The sequence below is a fragment of the Nicotiana tabacum genome, chromosome 7 (genome assembly GCF_000715075.1).
Source record: "Nicotiana tabacum cultivar K326 chromosome 7, ASM71507v2, whole genome shotgun sequence".
In the NCBI taxonomy this organism is placed as follows: Eukaryota; Viridiplantae; Streptophyta; class Magnoliopsida; order Solanales; family Solanaceae; genus Nicotiana; species Nicotiana tabacum.
In genome coordinates, this window is record NC_134086.1 from 111,492,580 (window position 1) to 111,513,267 (window position 20,688).

The window sequence follows — 20,688 nt, forward strand, 5'->3', positions numbered from 1 at the left end:
AATTCTTGTCATACCCTCTGCTGCGATAGTTTCTTCAATCCTGACCGTGCCCTTCCTTCTCGCCTCGGCTGTATAGTCCCATAGTATGACATTTGTATAGAATGGTGTCATGGTTGAAATCGCTACTGGGGTTGACGCGGCTATCCTCACTCCGAGCAGAACATGTGCCTTGGGTGGAAAGACTGCAACCTCAAATGGTGCGGGTGCATTTTACGGAGACACGAATTCAACCTTAATTGGTGCTGGTGTCTTTGCGGATGGTGCTGCATCAAACTCAAGTGGTATAGAAATATTCACCTCAGCGTCCTTAGACAGTTGGATCTGGACTATGATCAGATTGAGAGTAATTGTTCGTTTCTTTGGGTCATCACCTTCTGCGATCAACCCGATTGATCCCTCGGGATCCTAGTAATCTTCTACTTCAATCATGTGGATACCTTCACCCTTATGGTCTGGTAGAGGGTTGTTGTGGACGTTTGGAGCGGGCTCCTTTGCCACAATGATCTTGTTATCAATCAAGGACTGTATCTTGTCTTAGAAGGAGCGACATTCATCGATGGTGTGCCCTTTTATGCTAGAGTGGTATGCACAAGACTTATTTGGGTTAACTCACTAAGAAGGATTCTCAAGGGTTGCAGCAGGGATGGGGGTGACATAACCAACAGCTTTGAGCCTCTCATACAACTGGTCGATGGGTTTAGTGATGGCTGTATATTATTTTGGAGGTCTGCGATCGAAATTAGATCGAGGTCTAGGGAAGTTTTAGCGTGCAGGGTGTGATTGATAGTGGGAGGGTTGAGCATTTTAAGTTTGGTAGGTATGAGTGGATTGGGAGTATGAGTGAAGTAGGTTAATATGTAGGAGGTGGAGATGACTGATAAGTTGGTGGCGGAGCTTTGTACGAGGTTGAGGGTGCCTGGTAATTTGGGGTTGGATGATATGTGAGTGGAGGTGTTGGGTAAGTTTTGTATTTAAGGGGACACTTGGTCCTTTGTGCAACCATCACAGCCCCTACGTCCCTTTTCTTGGACAAACCACCGGACTATAAAGCCTTATTTGTAGCTTGCAAGGCCTCGATGTTTGTAACCATACCTCTTTTAATACCTTCTTCAATTCTTTCACCTAATTTGATAATGTCGGAAAACTTGTGGTTCTCAATCATCATCAGCCGCTCATAGTACTGCAGGTCCTGAGCCCAGACAAAGAACTTGTTTATTTGCTCCTCTTCTAAGGCTGGTCTAACCTTAGCAGCTTCGGACCTCCAGCGAGTAGCATACTCGCGGAATGTCTCCGTGGGTTTCTTCTTCAAATTCTGAATATAGAACACGTCTGGTGCGTTCTCTGTATTAAACCTGAATCGGTCCATAAAGTCAGACGCCATGCCTACCTAACTTGACCACTTCTTGGGATCCTGGCTGATGTACCAAGATAATGCATCTCCTTTCAAACGTCTCATGAACAGCTTCATGCGGATCTTTTCATCCTTCCCTACTCCAACCAGTTTGTCGCAATATGGTCACAGATGGACCCTTGGATCACCCGTACCATCAAACATTTCGAACTTAGGAGGTTTGTACCCCTTAGGCAGTTTGCCATCAAGCTGTATGCAAAGATCCTCACAGTTCAGCCCCTCGATTCTTTTGCTTCTTTCAACACCTTGAATCCGGCTGGTCAGTTTCTTATGTTTTTTGGCCAAGTTCCTGATAAGTAGATTCTTTTCATCAGACTTAGGTGTGCTTGAGATAGGCTGGGTAGGGTGTGGCATGGTTTTCACGTAGATAGGAGTGTTATAGTGGCCTGGTTTATGGGTGTGGAAATGGTCATTTGCGTGGTTCTGAGGTTCCGAGATGAGTAGTGGAGTGTTTTTTGGGGTTTGGCAGGTGTTACATTGGTTCTTCGGTGGAACAACGTGCTAGTGAAGAGCAGGATGATTTTGTTGTTTTGGGATATTTTGAGGAGGTGTAGGATTTTGAGTGTTAGGGAAGTTGATATATGGGGTGTTGAGGGAAAATGACAGATTTGTCAGATTTCGAACCTGATCGAGCTCTTCTTGGAATTTCAACAATTTCTATTCAAGTTGTGAAACCTTCTCGTTCGGAACCCAAATACCCTGGCTATCAGTAGCCTCAACCCGTTCAGCTATGTTCTCCTTCCTGATGTTGTTTAATCTTCAATTTTGCCTTTGTTCTTGCCTTTAATGGGACTACAAGGAGGAGTGGGTGAAGGGCCCTTGGATCTTGTGAAATAAGACGATGATGCCAGAGTGCACGAACTAACCTTTGGGAAGGGGAATAACAAAAACAAAAGGTAATCAACTTAGTGAGGATTGTAAAAAGTATTGCAATATTTAAACACATAGTGCGAGAATGTAAAACATGTTCTAATTTGGGAACCTCTTTGTGCCTGAGGCAAGACTAGTGGTAAATTTATTTGGAGAACTTAGAATGCTAAATGCCTCATTTTATTGATAAAAATAGCGAATCCCAAAATGATACTAAATAAGCAAGAAATAAAAGTCACTAATGGCCATTGGCCTTATTACATTCATAAAACGAAAAAGTAAATTCCTATCTATTTGGTCCCAGAAGGACCTTCCTCAGGTTGAATGCTCTCGTTGATCAAATCCTCCAGTTCGCATAGGTTCACCAGTAAAAATGCCTTTGCAAGGTATTCTCCTTCGATTCCTTCAGCGTTCTGGCAGTCGGTGACTCTCTTCCTCACTTTTCCTTCTAATTCCAGCAGACTGTATTCCAGATATTCCAACTTTTCGCTGTATTTGGCGGCTCGCTCTTTCAATTCGTTAATTTGGTCATTTGACAGAAGATTACTCCACCAGTCAAGCAAATGTGAGGGTATGCTAACCATACCGAAGCTAGGGACCTCGTTCTTCATTTTTTGCCAAAGAAAAGGGTTAAGACAATACCCCCACCGGACTCGACTATTTAACATCAACAATTAGCATGAAGTATTTAGTTCTCCAAATAAATGCACAGAACATGATGATGTCCATTTGGGTTTAGGGAAACTCAGTGGACTTTTGGACAAGGCTATCTTAAAGGATTATTATGTGAACGACATAACTGTTCCGGCTAGGTTTGACCATGATGAATGCACAATTTAACAGAGTAAGGTTTCTATGAGGTTTTAGACTGGTACCCTTGAGCAGACAACTCAAGGGGAAAGGCACGGAACCGTCGACTGCACCGCTGATCGACTAGTTTTTCTGCAAATATGCCTTTTAGAATTTAAGGGGTAGTGATATCGGAAGAGCGCAACCACTCATCAAGTGTTTCTATAGTATTTGTTTGGCACGAGTGGAGTATGATGTTGAGCATGATTATGCAATAATTAAAAGCATGTTGACATGTATTTGCACGTTAAGAAAGCGATAAATAAAACAGTTTCATAGTTTAAAGAAGTTATAAAGGAAGGAAACAAAAAGATATGTCGGTTTTGCTTTTGAAGAAGAAATTAAATGCTTAAAGAAATTAAACAAGTACTTGCATATAAAGGGGGTACAAATTCACAAAAATGGTATGAAATGGTAAAAGCCTAAAAATCCCCAGCGGAGTCGCCATGCCGTCGCGCCCCCTATTTCCCCTTCGGTGGAAATTGGGTTCATGACATTTTGGTATGGGACGACTCATTACTTTTGGGAAAGGGGGTTTGCATTTTTGAAGAGTTGCCACCAAACAATTTTAAGGTGTGTTAGGGCACCTATATGGTTTATCTACAACTACCTTTTGGTAACCAGAGATAGGGTAAGGGCTTGAAATTATCCTAAGGGGAATGTGTTAGGCACCCCTCAGGATCCACTAGTGTGGTTCCCGACCAGACAGTTTTTGTGAATTTGTGAAATTAGCAAATAAACAAGTATTGCTCAAATAGTAGAGGATTTGAGTTTAAATACACAAGTGTTTGAAAACAATTAGCGAAAGGCAAAATTTTGATAAGAACTACAATCTAAAGCATGCTTATGAATGTAAAGGGGGTGTCCTAGGTTTGTTTGTAATATGGATCACATCAATGCAATACACAGTATGACACTTTTCAAAGAGGGGCTACACGTGGTAATAGCGCACCGGTCATCATATCCATATCTACCCTTTTCCGCCCCGTGAAGGTAATTAAAGCGAAGGTTGGTCTCGACCCTTATTGTATGCTGTTACCCGTCCCTTCCTATCAGTCCCGGAGGAACTTAGGACTCCTATCCTAAGGAGGAAGGTTCTAGGCGGACCCTCAGGTTTAAAAGTAAAATACTAGGCGACATACAAGAACACATATGACTGCATTTAAAGGGGAAAACACAGAAAACAGACAGAAGGCTCAGATATACCTCAAAAAATAATGCACATAGATAACATGCCTCATACACAATTAAAGTCTGAATTCAAATCTTATACATGGTATCTAAGTGATAACAACAGAACAAGATTTATTATATGACTCAGAAAAGAAGTCCGAATCAGGCTTGCCTACTGATTTTAATAGGTTGACAATTAAACACAGGCAATTCTGGTAATATTTTTAAGCAATTGCCTAAGGCTTGCCTAGACGTAAAGCAATATGCAGCAGTTATTCAGAATTATTAAAAAATAGTTTGGATATGGTTTTTACCTAAGAGCATGTTGTTCTAGTTGATACGAATGCAGAGATTAGTGCCAGTTATTTTAAATGGGATAATCAAGTTTGAAGCTGTTTTTACCTCTTTTATGATCAGCAGTTTACACTAAGTGTGAATCCAAGTGCGAATAAGATCCTAAAATATGGTATTTAATATGCATGTATGAAACTCATGATGTAGAATTCCTAGAGTAGTAATTCTAAATGCACATGGCAAGATTGCCGAAATTCCTAGAGTAGGATTTCTAAATGCATATGCCAAGATTGAAGAATTTCCTAAGAACGGATTTCTAAATGCACGTGGCAGCGTAGGACATAATAGTAAACTGCTAATTATTAGCAGATTTTAAAACATGATTTTGTGAGAGTACACATGCTGAAACAATATATATGAGACATAAAGGCATGATTTCTGATGGATGCAGGAGCCTTAAACAGGGTTTCTATTATGTAATTAGGAACATAAACCTAATAACATGTTTTCTACCCTTAACAACTATAACATACATATTTACCCCATCCTTTTCACTAGCCATCCCCAATACTTATTTACAACAAGTTATTACAGACCAACATTGAAATGAATTACATAATGAAAAATAAGAAGATACAATATAGGAAGCCTGATTAGGACTTCCTCTGAGTTATGTAATCAATCATCTCAAGTGCCCAAGATTGTTCATAGCTTTACCTCATATCTAGGTGTCTCAGAGTTCCCTAAGGACCTCAAGGGATCCCGGGCAGTGCTCACACCCAGATTTCATAGCCAAGACAGAGTAAGTGCAATGTGGAAAGGCCAGCTTTCATGTGTCCAAGTTTAGAGGGAGCTCAAGAGTCCCAAGGCAAGGCTCACACAAAAGGGGTAGAACCTAGTATTATAAGAGTATAGTGAAAGTACAGAACACATGTTTGAAAGGAGTTTGTTTAAAAAATTGAACTGACAAGTCCATTTTGAAAGCAATCAGTAACAGAGATGATTGAAAGCAGTTGTAGTAGTAAGAAAAACTCAAACACCTTAAGATGAGAACACACACAAAATTAGTAGTCACACAGGGGGTCAAGGGATTTAGGGATACACAGACATTTGACTGTAAACACATAACCCCTGCAAGGGTCTTAGGACTGGTTTGGATGTGCTCAGCAATAGTTGATACTGGAATAATCACAAACCAATCAGAAAGAACATAAACACATGGTAGGGATAGGGATTTGGCATTCATAAGATGGTACGTACACAATAAGTGATTGACAAGGCATGCTTCGAAACACACATAAGGGAATGCATTAATCTAAAGGGAAGGAGAGACATAATTGCGTGCTAGTAATGTGACTCAACTACACGTTTCACAACAGAGCCACAAGTAGAAGTAGATCAGAAATGAGAGAAACTAAAATAATAAGAGAAGCATGTTGTTGTTAAGGCTTTAAATTGAACTAGGACATACTAATGGAGACAAAGGTAAACAAATGAAAGAACCAAGGCTTACAAATGATTAGCTTTGGCTTGCAGCCGACCAATAGTAGTAGAATGGCACAAAATTTTAAAGTAATAGAGGGGTTTTTGAAAGCCAAGTTCGTGTCTTGTTAATAAAAGACTTATGGTATTTATAGCTTTGAAAAAAGTAGAATATAAGGTAACAAGTAAAGGTTTAGCACAATTATGGAAGTAATCACAATTAGAAACCAATTAATAGAAGTACTTCCCTTTAATCAAGGAATTACAGCTCAAATGGATGCTAACAGGGATAATTAAGGAGAGAAAATCAGTTAGAGAAAGATTGATTTTTACCATATAAGGGGTAGTAAAAGAATAGAGCATGTGATTGAGTCTAAGTACATAATACACTGATTTGGGAAAAAGATTCAGCAAGAATGAAGCATCATATCAAATAAGGGAATGGAATCAATCAACACGAGTAAAATTTTAGGGGTTTATAAGAAAACCTTGCAATAAAATCATAACATAATGAAATCAGGATCAATCAAGAAGGTGTCATGATTCTGCACTTTGACATATAAATAGAGAAGAATGAACAAGCGTATCAGACATGCAAGGTCAACCATATTGACAAAAAGAAGCAAACTAGATGAACACAAATATAAAGAAGTGACATGAGCAAGCTAAGGACTACTCAAAGCATGGTAATCTACAAAGTCAAGTAGTCATGACTAACACATAGAACCAGAGTGAAAAACCAACCTAACAGGTAAAGAAGATTAGACCAACACACAGAAACAAGTAAAGAGAGTCTTTGAAACTCACAGTAACAAGTGAAGAAATCTTTAAGAAATTAGGGTTTTAATAGAGTTGAGTTAAAAAGTGGTAAGAACTCAAAATCAGTTAAGATAAACAAAGGAAAGGATCTAACCATAAAAAAACTCAATTGACATAGGTATATATACAAATCAAATAAACCAAGACAGTTTCAGAACCCCAAATAGAACCAAAACAAATAGGGATTTCAATACGATGAATCAAGTAGAAGAAAGAGGTTAAAACAAATGTGACAATACTGAAAATCAGAGGATAAGTCTTTAAAAGAGGTTAAGAAACTCTAATCTTGAAGACGGAGAGTCACTTTGAAAAACTAATCGTGAAAACCTTTGAGAAAAACACCAAGAGGTTCATAATATATACCGATCTAAGATAGGTCTGAAATAAATCGGGAAATCTTTAAAGTTAGGGTTTCGGAGAACCTAGAAAACGTGAGACAACTTCAAAAAGTTACCGGTTTAACCAACAAAGTTACAAATCTTACTCGAACGACCGTGGATGGACATAAAATGGCATGGGAAACCATGGGAGGCGAGTGAACCGCCTCTGGTTCATTTGAAGGCCTCCAAGTGATGACACATGTTCAAGAAGGAGCCATAAGGCTGGTAGGTGGTGAGACCACCATAGATTCAGGCAAGGGGATGGCCGGAGAAGGTGGATGAGGTTCATCGGAAAGGAGGGGAGTGGAGAAGGTTCTAGAGAGAACCAAAGATAGAGAGAGAGAGAGAGAGAGAGAGAGAGAGAGATGAGAGTCGTTTGAGTGAAGAATGAGAGGGTTTGGGGGGGGGGGGGTCATTTGGGTTTAATTTAGGAAGGGGGGATGTGGACCGTTGATCTAAATGATCAACGGTCAAGATTGAATGGGGTAGGTGGGTCGGGTATGGCTTGGGTTTGGGCTTGGGTCCGGTGGGTTTTTAATTGGGTTGGGGGTCTGTTTGATTTAGGCTAGATTTGAAATCCAATTTTGGATATAAGTTAAATAGCCATTTTCCCCATTTAATTTATAGATGTCACACCTCCTTTTTACCACCCGAGGGTATATAAGGGAGTTTTTCCAATTTATGTGATATTATTCGAAATGAGATTATTTATTTAATTCTTAGAGTTGCCACTTGGAATATTTTAATTAGTGTCCCAAGTCTCCTGTTTATTTAAAATCCCAAATCGAGTAAATTTCAACTTTCCTTTTGAAGTATGCGAACCAGAAATTCTAGATAAGGAATTTTGTTAACCCGGGAGAAGGCGTTAGGCATTCCCGGGTTCCGTGATTCTAGCATGGTCTCTTAGCAATTTATACTTGGCTTAGTTGTTTAACTACTCATTTTTTTTTAAAAAACCTATGTTTAATTATCTTTTTACCGCTTTTAAAATCACTTGATTATTCATAATTAAAGAATTGAGTTACGCGTACGTATACTCTTTTCTTTTGGTGCATCAAAATCGTGTCACGCGAACGTGTCTACAATTAATAATGCTTTGTTTATTTATTTAAGAAGAGTTTGGTTGAAGTTGCGTGAATACATACCTCAAGTCTTTTAAGAATTTAATTTGCAATTATATTATGCGAATGTATATATAATCGCAATACTAATCAAAATTGGTCCTAAAGCAAGCTATGATAATTTGTTATTTATTAGTTCCAAATTATGAAATTAATACGAGGGCCATGGGTTATCTAATTTTGCACTATGGCACACCTCGATTCTAATTTTAAAAGATGTTCGAACTAAACTTTGAGGGCCATAAATTATATTCTACTTAATATGGCACACGTCTAATCTAACTGTTCAAATGATTTTCTTACTTTGAAATCATGAGGGCCATAGACTATTGATGTTATTTTATATGGCACACCTCACTTTAAGCAAACAAACTATTTTTTAAACACCATAACTAAAAGTCATTGATTGCATGATTATTATTTACAAAGGAACGTTGGGCTTCTGGACTGGAATAGGCCCAATAGAATGAATGGGTGAAGGGCAGTCCAGGCAATTAAGCCTTTCCATTGACTGGGCCAACGTTGAGCCCAATTCAAATAACAATAAGTCGTACAAAAAATTATTTAAACACAAATCAACTAAGGCTCATGACATCTGAAGTTGAATTAACATTTTTCAAGAGGGACTTTTATCAAAATTCTGTTCTTATTGAACTAATCAAACTCTCTTAAGAGCATGGACACATACTGAAAGCCATGGAGTCTCATATCGAGCCCACAAGAGAGCTAAACCTTGTGGTTATAGGTTGGTTTTCTCTGGGCTTCATGTTAAGCCCACCAACCTTGAAGCTTTGCATTTTAGCACACATTTTGGAAAAAATAGTAACTTTTGTGATATCAACACTTAACCATTTTAAACTACACAACCAACTTTTACGATGAGAAGAAAAACAAGAGCATGTTTTTTTCATTCTTTCGAGACAGAATAAAAACCTTAATTTTCAAAGAACATGCAAACCATATAGTTTTGAAAATCAACATTACTACTAATCATCATTGAACTAGCACTCTTAGTGGCACTCTTATTTGAGGTTGAATGACTACCTGGTTACAGCAACAAACAACAAGGAAAATGAGCTAGGAATTTAAGATGAAGTAGCAACAATAGTCAGCAATGGAAACAACCAAACAAACAAGAACTATTCAGCCTTTTGAACCAGATTTGAACCCAGAATCTATACAACTTTTGAGAGCTTTTGAAAATTAGACTAACAGGGAACTCAAGATGCAGAAACAAGCAAAATCTAAGCAAATTTCAGTATTTTTAGAGTCTATAGGAAGCCCAGTCATTCCTAAAGTTTTTAGTGTTGTTAATTTTCCAAAAATCTCCCTTGAGAGTGAAGAAACAATGCCTTTATAGAGAAGTTTTTAGGGCAACAAGATGAGTTCAGACTTTTGCCCTTTACTCCTTTTGGAATTTTTGTTTTTGCTACTATGCCCTTAATTTAAAATGAGCTTTTCAAAATCAACCCCAAACCCACCTTCTAGGCAGCTTCCTAAATCAGTTTTAAAGATTCCCTTACCTGATTTCCCCAAACAAACTCTTAAACCCCTGTCAATTACCCTTGGAACCAAACGGGTCAAATTGACCCAAGACCTAAACCCAAACAAATGGGTTACTCTTGAAAATGGGTCAAAATTGACCCCAAGGCCCAAACCAAAAATCAGAAATCCATTTAGCCATTTCAACGAGAAACAGAAGAAATAATCACTTTGAATGATTTCAAAACTAAAAATATAGACTGAGTGATTGATTTACTTTTAAACTAAATAAAGAGCTATAGTTAATCAAATGACCAAATTAACACAAAATCTAATTAAGATGAGTATAATACTAAAACAAAATCAGAAGCTAAATAGGAAAAATGCACAAACCAAACAAAATTAACGAATAATTTTAAAAGAAAACAAAAAAAGAAAACCTACATTCAGAAGTTAAAAATTTCACCAAATTCATCAGAAGAAAACAAAACTTAAAGAAACGTAGAAGAAAGAGAGAGGGACAGATGGTGAAACAAACGAAAAATGGACAAACAAATGAAGAAAACTCATCGATTAAACTCAAAATCGATACTGACGCTCTGATTTAACCCAAAATAATGTTAATCACTTGAACATCATTGTTTTGTGATAAATCAGCCATGAAAACTTAGGAAACTCGGGGAATAGACCTTGCATGTCACAGATTCAAAAGTGAGGCGTTTGGGATTTTAGGGTTTCAAACTTGATTAAAGATTCGAAGGGTTCTAGAAAAATTCGAGGGAAATTGGTTAGGGATTGGGAAAGGGGATGCTGTGAGGGTCTTGTGGTGTAGATTTGAGGCGGATTGGAGGTGGCGCTGCCGGTTGGAGATGGTAGAGAATTGGGGCGACGGACTAGGGTTGGGTTGTTCCCTGAAGAAGGTGCAATGAAGTGTGGGAGATGAACGGGGGGGGGGGGGGGCAAGGGTCGATCGGATAGTTATATTTAAAGGGCCTCAGTTCCGAGCCATTCGATCAAGTGAGACCGACGGTCCTGATTGGGGGTAATCAAAACGAGTCGTTTGGATCTGGCTGGGGTTTGGACCGGGTATAACGTGGGTCTAGGCCAGTTTTGAATGGGTAATGGTGTTTAATCAATTGGGCTTGGGGCATTGAATTAAATTGGCCCAAAAAATCAGACTTCTTTATTTAGTTTCCTTTTCTTTTCATTTTCCAATTTTCTTTTTTTTTTTAAATTAAAAGAAAATTAACTCTTAAAAATTAAATTAACCTACCAAAATAATATTAAATACTTGACATAATATTTACAATAATTAAATAAATCCTAAATTTAAAGAAAAACTATAAAATTCAAAATTAAAGAGATAAAAAGCAAAATGAACTATTTTTGTGATTTTTCATATTTCATAAAACAACCAATTTACTAATTAATCTAAAAAAATATAAAATTAAATACTAAATGCAAATGAAATGTATTTTTGTATTTTTCATGAATCAAAAATAAAATTAAACATGCACACAAAAATGCAAATAATTAGATAAAATTCTACAATAGTTCCTAAAATAACAAACATTTAAAAGAAAAAATCTAATTCTTTGGAATTCTGTAGGAGTAATTCATGTGGGGCAAACATCACATGCTCACAACTGCCCCTCTTTGCTCGGAGACACGAAGGGTTTTTAGGCAAAGATAAAATGAGCAATTATGATAGATTTTTGTCCGTTTGAAACTCCATGAGAAGCTTTTTTGAAAAGAGCCTGACTGAACTTTGTTTCAGAGGTTGCCTACATATCTTTTGCTATAAAGGAATTAGGTCAGTGTAGTTCTGGAAGTTTTGGTAGCTGGGACTACCGAGAAGCTGTGATTTCATTGCTGTTGTTGTTGTTGTTGTTGTTTCTACTGCTTGTTGAACACCAAAATGGAAAGTAAAAAGCTAAAGCCTATCAACTACGAGTTACAAAATTCCTATCTATAAATCTTCTTAAGCTTGATCTTGAGTCTTGGCTGGTTCTTGCTGCGAACTCCGATCTGAATCTGATGCTCGTCAGCTGTAACCGCTGGTTCACCCTTCAGCTTTGGATTAAGGCGAGACATGCAAAGCCTGTGATTTCAATCATATCTTGAGCAGTCTGTATCCTTTTCCACTTCAGCACTTTGAGTTCATTTCTTTTTTGCTCTTTTCTTCTTTTCATTATTTTGGATCGAGACTCACTCTTTCGGTTGTCTCGAACCATGTGCCCCGAGGTTAACCTGCTCAAACACCAAAACAAACAAACAAATGAAATTTTTCTGCACCAGTTTTCACTAGGAAAATTTCGTGAGTTATTGTAACAAATCCTACACTATTTCTCTATTGAAAATAATAACATAAGGATCATGTGTCTTTAGGAGAAAGAGATTAGGGAGTGGGGCCCTATATCTACAATAACTTCAACTAGGGAGTGGATATCCTATGTTGGCAAAAAGGCGACTTGGGAATGGAGGCCCTATGTCTAAAAATCTCAACTAGGGATTGGAGCCCTATGTTGGCAAAAAGCGACTAGGGAATGGAGACCCTATGTCTAAAAAATATTAACTAGGGATCGGAGCCCTATGTTGCTAAAAAGTAACTAGGGAATGGAGGCCCTATGTCTAAAAAATCTCAACTAGGGATTGGAGCCCTATGTTGGCAAAAAGCAACTAGGGAATGGAGGCCCTATGTCTAAAAAATCTCAACTAGGGATTGGAGCCCTATGTTGGCAAAAGGCGACTAGAGGATGGAGATCCTATGTCTAAAATCTCAACTAGGGATTGAAGCCCTAAGTTGCTAAAATGCGACTAGGCGATGGAGACCCTACATCAAAAAATCTCAACTAGGTATTGGAGCCCTATGTTGGCCAAAGGCGACTAAGGAATGGAGGCCCTATGTCTAAAAAATTTCAACTAGGGATTCGAGCCCTACATTGGTAAAAGGCTATAGGGAATGGAGGCCATATGTCTAAAATCTTAAATAGGGATTGGAGCCCTATGTTGGCAAAAAACGACTAGGGAATGGAGGCCCTATGTCTAAAAAGCTCAATTAGGGATTGGAGCCCTATGTTGGAAAAGCGTAAAAGATTGAGATTGGGGATTCTGAACTACCATTTTTTTTGGATTTTCTTCTTGTCTCTTTTTTTCATTTCATTTTCCTTTCTTTTTTTTATTCCATTTCATGGAATGAGTAAATGCGGGAAAAAATTCGGAGGGGACATCCCTTTTTATGGATTGTTGCTGCAAAGCTGTTTCTAGAACTTGCGCATTTCTTTTTCCCCTTTGGTTGCACCTGCTTCTAGCATGGTTGCTTTGGATTGTACCTGTTTCAAAATTTTCAAACAAAGAACAATTGTTAGTTTGAAATGGTGTTTGGTTTTGTGGCCTTGATCATTTTTAATCACTTGATCTCGGCCCAACTCTTTTGGTGAGAACCTCTGTTGCTAGGTGGCTTTTCTGAAAGCTGCTCTTTCTTCTAAAGCCGAGGAACTCAACTTTTCCAAAATTTTGCATGACGGTTCACCCGTATGGGGCTTTGCCCCTTTCACCTTATTCTACCTCTAGGGGATTTTGACTAGATTTCGTTTGATTTTCAATAACTTTGATTTCATAGCATCCGCCATCATGGCCAATCGGGATCGACTTGATGCACTCGCTGAGGCTGGGTACTTTCTTTGGACTTGACTTTTATTAAGTAGAACCCTGTAAAACCAATCTTGCCACATTTTCTTTGTGTTTGCTTCGAAAAAGAGCTAGGCCAAAATGGATTCAAATAAAAGTAAACAAAAGACAAGAAAGTGAATTTAAGGAGAAGTGTCCCTTTCGGGGAGGAAAAAAGGACTTATCCGGAGTGCATGCATACTTCAATAGACATGACATGCTTTTTTGACTGGATACCTAATCTACACAACTATCCAACCTCTCATAAACCAATTGCGACCAGTGTTTAAAAACCGAGAAACCTTGACAGGACTCTTTCAGTACCAATGGTGGTGAGGGGTTTCTTCTTTTCGATCAACGGTGCCCTTTGTGGGTTTTCGCCAATTGACCACTCTCATTTCTCTCATCACCGTTGATAGTGTTCTTTACGAGTTTTCACTAACAAGACTCTCTCATTTTTTCAGTTTCTCTGCTCACCATCGCCTCACGGTGCCCGTAGGTTTTTACCAATAAGACTCTCTCATTTTATTTATCTCATCTTGATTGCATCAGATCCAAACAACTGCATTCTCTGATTTTGAAAACCTTTCATCGATTGATCGGAAGGACTTGAACAAGGTTTGGGTAAAAAGAACTTGGATCAAATTACAATTTTGGAACCATTCAGGCGAGATCATCGCCGAACCATTATAATATCAGCCCCAGTTTTGCTTTTTTGGGGGAAACTGGATTTTTGTTTTGGTGTGACTGAACCCCAGAGAGAGGCTGCCTATGTATCCTTTCGGAATCAAGTCAAACATAGTTTAGGAAAAAATTTGATTTTTGTTGTTTTGGTTGTTTTTTTACAAACATCTTCAAGTTCCAAAGAGGGTAATGAAAGAAAGGTAACCAGCTCAAAGGGTTAGCAAAGGGTTGGAGTGTTTGGGGTAGCGAGAATGAAAGCCTTCATTATCCCAATCGGATAATGTTATTATTGCAGAAGGATTAGACATAGTACCTTTTGACTACGTCTGCATTTACAACTATTTCAGGGTCATTTCCTTCAATATTTCCCAGATATAATGCCCCTTTTGGCAACAATTTTCTGATAATGTATGGGCCTTTCAAATTAGGAGTAAACTTTGCTTTTGCTTCCTAATGATGGGGAAGAATACGCCTTAAAACGAGTTGCCCTACTTCAAAGTTTCCAGGTCGCACTTTTTTGTTGTATGCACAGGCCATTCTTTGTTGGTACAACTGCCCGTGGCAGACTGCGGCCATTAACTTTTCATCGATCAAGGTTAACTTTTCCAGACGGGTTTTGACCCACTCACTGTCTTCAATTTCCGCTTCAACAATGATCCGAAGAGAAGGGATTTCAACTTCTGCGGGTATTACAACTTTAGTGCCATAAACAAAAAGATACAGGGCTGCTCCGACTGATGTGCGCACAGTAGTGAGATATCCCAAAAATGCAAATGGTAACTTTTCATGCCACTGCCTGGAACTTTGAATCATCTTTCTCAAAATCTTTTTGATGTTCTTATTTGCTGCTTCGACGACACCATTAGCTTTGGGACGATAAGGAGTAGTGTTCCGATGCGTTATCTTGAATTGTTCGCATATCTCCCTCATCAAATGACTATTCAAATTTTTAGCATTATCTATAATGATAGTTGCAGGAATACCAAAATGGCAGATGAGGTTGGAGTGCACAAAGTCTACTGCAGCTTTCTTGGTGATGGATTTGAGAGTAATTGCTTCCACCCACTTTGTAAAGTAGTTGATAGCGACCAATATGATTCTATGCCCATTTGAAGCTTTTGGCTCGATTGGCCCAATGACGTCCATGCCCCAGGCAACAAACGGCCAAGGTGCTGACATGGGATGCAACTCTATAAGTGGTGCATGAATCAAATCACCGTGTACCTAACACTGATGACATTTCCGGACAAAACTGAAGCAGTTTTTTTCCATAGTCATGCAGTAATAACCTGCTCGGAGGATTTTCTTTGCCAAAATATACCCGTTCATGTGGGGTCTGCACACTCCTACGTGCACTTCATACATGATTCTTCCGGCCTCTTCGGCATCAACACATATTAACAAGTTGATATCTGGAGTCCTTAGGTATAAGACTTCATCGCTCAAGAAGAAACCACTTGCGAGTCGTCTAATGGTCCTCTTTTGGTCTCCACTGGCCTGGTCGGGATATTCTTTAGTTTTCAAAAACCTCTTGATATCATGATACCTTGGCTGAATATTTGGTTCTTCCTCAACTATATTGCATTAACCGTGCCTTTCCCGGATTTGGATTTCCAACGGGTCAATGTGGGCATTGCTTGGGTATGGCAGCATCGAGGCCAAAGTAGCGAGTGCATCAGCTAACTCATTGTGAAAACGAGGAATGTACCTGAACTCAACTGACTTGAATCGCCTGGTAAGATCTTCCACATGCTGCCTATAGGGAATAAGTTTGACATCTCGAGTTTCCCATTCTCCTTGGGCTTGTCGAATAATCAAATCTGAATCTCCCATGATTATCAATTCTTTGACATCTTGGTCGATTGCCATGTTCATACCCATAATATAGGATTCATATTCGACAGTGTTGTTTGTGCAAAAAAACCGAAGTCGGGCTGTGGCTGGGTAATGTTGATCAGTGGGTGAGATCAAGATTGCCCCAATTCCAACACCTTTTGTGTTTACAGCTCCATCAAAGAACATTTTCCAAGCATGGGTGTCTTCTGATTTTATCTCAACTGAATTTACCTCTTCATTCAGAAAGTATGTGCTTAAAGGCTAGTATTCATCATCAATAGGGTTTTAGCCAAATGATCTGCTAAAGCCTGGACTTTCATTGCCGTGCGAGTGACATAGACTATGTCAAATTCAGTGAGTAGTATCTGCCATTTTGCCAACCTCCCTATAGGCATCGGCTTCTTGAATATGTATTTCAAAGGATCCAACCTGGTAATGAGGTAAGTGGTGTAGGCAAACAAGTAATGCCTAAGCTTCTGAGCGACCCAAGTTAGGGTGCAACAAGTTCTTTCCAACAGGGTATATTAGGCTTCATAACTTGTGAACTTTATGCTCAAATAGTAGATTACTTGCTCTTTCCTTCCGGTCACGTCGTGTTGTCCTAGGATACATCTAAAATAATTCTCCAAGACTGTCAAATACCGAAACAAAGGCCTTCCAGGTTCGGGTGGGACCAAGACTAGTAGGTTCGACAGATATTCTTTGATTTTGTCAAAGGCTTCTTGGCACTCATCTATCCATTTAATTGCTGCATCTTTCTTTAACAGCTTGAAGATGGGTTTACATGTAGAAGTCAATTGGGCAATGAATCGACTGATGTAGTTCAATCTTCCCAGTAGGCTTATAACATCTTTCTTGGATATTGGAGGAGGCAAATCTCAAATGGACTTTATCTTTGTTGGGTCTAACTCGATACCCCTTCGACTGACTATGAATCCCAAGAGTTTTCCAGATGGAACCCCAAATGCATATTTGGCTGGGTTTAGCTTCAGATCATATTTACGTAACTGCTCAAAGAATTTCCTCAGGTCTCGAACATGGTCGTCCTGAGTCCTGGATTTGATGATCACGTCGTCCACATACAATTCTATCTCTTAGTGCATCGTGTCATGAAAAATGGCAGTCATGGCCGTCATGTAGGTTGCCCCGGCGTTTTTTAGACCAAAAGGCATGACCCTATAAAGTAGGTGCCCCAGGGTGTGGTGAAAGCTGTCTTTTCTGCATTCTTTTCATCCATCAACACCTAGTGATATCCTGCATAACAATCCACAAAGGACTATATCTCATGTTTGGCGTAGTTATTAACAAGGATGTGGATGTTTGGCAAAGGGAAATTATCCTTGGGACTTCCTTTGTTTATATCTCTGTAGTCCACACACACTCGAGTTTTCCCATCTTTCTTTGGCACTGGAACAACATTGGCTAACCATGTGGTGTATCGAACCACTCGGATCACCCTCGCTTTCAACTATTTTGTGACCTCTTCTTTAATCTTGTCACTGATATCAATTTTCAACTTTCTTTGCTTTTGCTGGACAGGGGGATAATCGGGGTAGGTTGGCAACTTGTGAACCACAAAATCGATACCTAGTCCTAGCATGTCATCGTATGACCAAGCAAACACATATTTGAATTCAAACAAATGTTGAATCAACGCGTCCTGGGTCTTTTCATTTGTGTGAATGCTTATCTTGGTTTCTTTGACTTCTTAAGAACTACCCAAATTAATCGGCTTAGTATAATTTAAGTTCGGCTTAGGTTTATTCTCAAATTGTTCCAATTCGTGATTTATTTCCCTAAAAGCCTCTTCTTCATCATATTCCGGTTCTTGGTTCATTTTGAATATGGGCATGAAGTCCGCAAGCATGTCATGTTATTTAAAGCCGCATTATTAGAACTGAAATAAGAGAAAAAAATAATTAGAAAGAGTAGAGAGAATGAACGATGAAATATTGATTTCATTTCATTGACTTTGAAGATGACAGGGTTTACATTGGAAATTAAATATAGGAAACTAAAGAAAACATCCGAGTTACACCCTGAAATAACTCGTGATGCAGAAAATATGGCAGGACTGGACTACCGGTATTTCTGCCTGATTGGGAATGGAGTAGCCTTCCAATTTTGGAGCTTGGCAATGGGTCCCATGTATAGCACCTCAGCGTTGCTTGAGCATTCCCCTGGTTGGACCATGTGGGTTTCATATAGCTTCTGCCTTATAGCCCCACAGATTTCTTCAATTTCCTCAGCCGTGATGGCCTCATCTTCCTCTTCCTTATTGTATTTAGGTCTGACAAATGTTCTATAAAGATGCGAAATCGGCTAAGGTAAGACCCAACCATTGTTCTTTTGTTCATCTGCCCATTTTCCATTAGCTGGCGTGGGTTGGAAACCTACCCCAAAGAACTTCACACTAGCAACCAGGGTGATAGGTTCAGTAATTCCTTGCAATAAAGTCCCGAGCCCCTTCCCGGGTTTGTAACCATGTCTGATCATTTCTTTGGCAACCATAATTGATGCATTTGAGAGAAAAGGTTGAGGGCACGGGTTTCCTTCTTCACATTGGTCCACGACCACAACCTCAAAAGCCTGATAGACTATATGTTCACTTCCTTCTCTGGCTTCGAGACACGGTACTGATGGATCCCGGTAGATCGACTGCTCATCTTCTCTATGAACTACAATCTCCTGGTCTTTATGTTCGAATTTCACCATATGGTGGAGAGTAGAAGGTACAGCCCTTGCTCCGCTAATCCAAGTTCTTCCCAAGAGGAAATTATAGAAAGTATCCATGTCCAAAACCTGAAAGGTCACCTCGAAATCCACCGGGCCGATAGTCAGAATCAAATCAATCTCGCCTATTGTATCTCTCTTTATGCCATCGAAGGCACGCACGCATATGTTGTTAGGTCTTCTTCTCTCAGTATCGATCTCCATTCTTTGCAGGGTTGAGAGAGGGCAAATATCTACCCTAGACCCACCATCTAGCATGACCCTTTTCACATAATACCCCTCGCATTCAAAAACCTTTACGCTATCCTCTCTAGCTATTCCACAGTGGTTTCAATGGGTACGTATGCTTCATTGAGAGTTTTGATCAACACTTTTTGATGTTCAGTTGAATCCATTAGCAAAGACAACAAAGAGACTTGAGCACGACACTTCCGGAGTTGGTCAATTATCTCGTAGTCTACCATTTTCATTTTTTGAAAGAACTCTTCAACTTCTTCAGCACTCACTGGCTTCTTAGGTGGGAAATGCTTCTTTGTGCCATTATTCACTTCCTCCAGATTGAGGTATTTCTCAGCCGGGTTATTTTCCTGAACTTCTCCCGAGATCTGTTTACCTCTGTAAGTTACTACCGCTTTGTTGTAGTTCCATGGAACGACAATGGGATCTGTCATGGGCCGTTGCGGTGCACGGCCAATAACCACGGGCTCATTCAGCCTTGGTGGAATTATTGGCCCCCGCACCATGTAGGTCCCTTTGGGCATATACATTTTAGCTCCCTTATTTAGCTCAAACCTTCTAGGAGGGCTCCAAGACATCTATTCTTTCTTGTGGCCTCGGGGGACATAGAGAACGACATTTTTTAAGGGTGCTGCCCCGGTTCTGGTTTCCACTTTCTTTTCTATATTCCAAGGGGTGGGTGTACTCTTCTTCTCCCCCTTGTCTTGTTTTGCGACAGCCCTTAGCTTCTTTTCCACATCGGCTATGGCAATGATGGCTTTTAGAGCTCGGTCAAACTCCCTGTCTTCACAAATTATTCCAATAACCGGCCCGTTGTTGTGAGCCGGTAATGGTTTGTTGGTTACATTAGGAATGTCTTCATACTTTAGCACTATTCTCCTTTGTTCTATCAGATTTTCCATAGCCCTCTTCAGGGTTTCATCTATATCATGCCCTTACGCCCCTGAGTGGTAAGCACATCGAGTACCTGCTCTGTAAGCAGGCGACGCTGGGTTCTGCCTGCTTTGGGGTACAGGCTGCCATAAACCCATCTGGACAAGTTTGGGGAAAAGGCAGGAATATGACTCACCAATGGGTGTGAAGTTTGGCATCTTGGGTGGTTCCTGGGCACGGAAGATGTTTTGTGGAGGTCGGGGATTATACTGAACTTGGTGAGAAGGTTCATTCCTGGGAAATGGAGATCAGTTTTGATTAAATTGTTGTTGTCGCCTAACGTATTGTTAGGTATTCATCATTGCGTATGGCTGAGGAACCATAGCATAAGCCATATCCTAGCGGGGATAGTAATGTTATGGAGTCCTTTCAGAGAAATAAGGTCTAGGTGGCTGGATTTTCTTACACTTGAAGTTGCCATTGCTGCTTCTTCCTTCTTATTTCGGTTTGCTACACCTCTAGACCCGCCTTGGATTGCTTGGTAGGTAGCCCTTATAGTAGACTGACTCAAGATTCGCCTTGATTTTAACCCATTTTCAACCATTTCACCGATTTTGATGGCTTCGGCAAACGGCTTCCCCATCACAGACATCATGTTTTGATAATAATCAGTATCTTGGGCTTGAAGAAAGACACTACCCATCTCTGTTTCGTCCATTGGAGGCTTGAAGCTGGCCACTTGTTCACGCCATTTGACATCATACTCTTGGAATCT